The sequence below is a fragment of the Branchiostoma belcheri genome, unplaced genomic scaffold (genome assembly GCF_001625305.1).
Source record: "Branchiostoma belcheri isolate BF01 breed outbred unplaced genomic scaffold, Haploidv18h27 scaffold898, whole genome shotgun sequence".
Taxonomy (NCBI): domain Eukaryota; kingdom Metazoa; phylum Chordata; class Leptocardii; order Amphioxiformes; family Branchiostomatidae; genus Branchiostoma; species Branchiostoma belcheri.
Genome location: NW_017804573.1, coordinates 6,259 through 8,667, shown reverse-complemented (window position 1 = coordinate 8,667; position 2,409 = coordinate 6,259).

Sequence of the window (2,409 nt, the reverse complement as noted above, 5' to 3'; positions counted from 1 at the left end):
CACTTTTAAAGAGTGTCAGATGATGAGCCGAGTCACAGAGTCCGAACTTTAACTGTTTAATCAACTTCCTATCCTAAGACAGCCACCACCAGGACCTCCCTCTCTAGGTCTCCACTCTAGACTGACCTCGCCTTCACATTCTTGGGCCAAACTGGTACAAACGATTGGATCCCATCACATTTGCTCCCGTTTCTTCTGATTGAAACACTCATTTCAATCACCATTCTAAACTCTAGGTCCTCATTAATTACAATCCACATCGTCGTATTACTGGTCCGGTGGTCCACATGCATTATACACAACTAAAAAAAAAAACGGATACTACTTGGGCATGCATCTCAACTATATCTCTATATTTCACTAAAGTCTCCATGGTTGTCAGTCCTTTCCGAATTAGACACCGCTAACTCTTAATAATGTTCACAGGAACAGAATAACTTGACTAAAAAGTGTTCCAACTTCGAACGATTGGTAACAACTCCTAGGTTTGTGTCTCAAGCTCGGGACAGTGCATCTGCATTTCCATGGGCCTTGCCCGCCCGGTGTGTCACCGTGAATCGGTAGGGCTGCAGACACAGCTCCATCGCGTCAGGCGTTGATTCTTGTCTTTCATTTCATCAAGCCACTTCAAGGGGTGGTGATCTGTCACCACCTCGAACTCCCGGCCCAGTAGGTAGTAGCGCAGGTTTTCCACGGCGTATTTGATCGCCAGGCATTCTTTCTCGGGTACGGAATAATTCTGCTCCCGGGGTAGGAGCTTCCTACTGGTGTACACCACCGGGTGTTCTTCTCCATTCCCATCCATCTGGCTCAGTACCGCTCCGATGCCGCGTTCAGATGCGTCAGTGTGCAACACGAATGGACGCTCAAAGTCCGGGCTCTGTAATACCCGGGTAGTCGCACAACTTTCCCTTCAACACCTGGAATGCCTCCTCACACACGTCGGTCCGTTCGACCACCTGTGGCTTCCTGCTGCCCGTCAGGTCAGTGAGAGGTGCTGCGAGGTCTGCATACTGGGGGAATAAACCGCCGATAGTATCCTGGTCCAAGGGCCGAGGAAGGCCCCGAACTTCCTTCTTTGTTGATGGTCTTGGGAACTCCTTGACCGCTCGCACCTTTTCTTCATCTGGCCGAACCACACCGCCCCCTGCGACGTGACCTAGCAGGGGTACAACCTTCATCGCAAAATGGCATTTGCTTGGCTTCACCGTCAAGCGTGCGTTCCGGAGTCGAGTGAAGATCTCGCGGAGGTGCAACAGGTGTTCGTCCCAGCCATCGCTGAAGATGTCTAAGTCGTCGATATAGCTGTCAGCGAATTCTTCTGTCCCTCTTAACATGTTGTCCATGAGTCGTTGAAACGTCGCTGGCGCGCCGTGAAGCCCGAACGGCATGGTATGAAACTGGTACAATCCGAAGGGCGTGACAAATGCCGTCTTGGACTTGGATTCGGGGGTCAAGGGTACCTGCCAGTAGCCTCTAGACAGATCAATCTTGGTGATGTACTTGGCCTTTCCCAACCTGTCCAGCATCTCGTCGATCCGCGGCATCGGGTAGGCGTCGAACCTCGAGACAGCATTAACTTTCCGGAAGTCCACGCAGAAGCGGATGCTACCATCCTTTTTTGGAACCAGGACTACCGGGGACGCCCACTCACTTTTTGAGGGCTCGATCACTCCCATTTCCTCCATCTTTTGTAGTTCTTCCCGCATCTTCTCACGGTGCGCTTGGGCGACCCTGTATGCCCTTTGTCGTACCGGTTTAGAATTGCCAGTGTCGATGTGGTGTTCCGTCAGGGTAGTACGCCCTGGGTTATCTTGGAAGATGTCGGCAAACTCTCGTAGTAGGTCATCCAGCTGCTGACGCTGTTCATCACTCAAGTCTTTATCCACGACTGCGTCTCTCCACTTTGCGGAGTTAGGTTCGCTCCCGCCCAGGAGGTGTGACACCTCCTGAGCATCCTCCCAATCCTCTTCAGTGTCTGAATCAAAGGTGGCCAAGCACGCCGGGGCTGGTTGGTACCATTTCTTCAGCAGATTAACATGTAGAATCATGAGCTTCTTCCGTTTCTCCGGGGTCTCCAACTCGTAATCGACGGGCCCCACGCGACGGGCCACTGTATAAGGCCCCTGCCACTCAGCTTCCAACTTCACCTTGCTCGAGGGTAGAAGTACTAGGACTTGGTCTCCCGGGCGGAACTCGCGGGCGCGTGATCTCTTGTCGTACCATAACTTCTGGGTTGTTTGTGCCGCCCGCAGGTTGTCCCTCACCACCTCCGTCATCGCCGCCATCCTTTCCCTCACCTTCAGCACATGTGAGATGACACTTTCGCTACTCTGGTCCGCTCCTTCCCAGCTCTCCCGGATAACCTGGAGGGGCCGTCTGACATGACGTCCATACAGCAACTCGAAC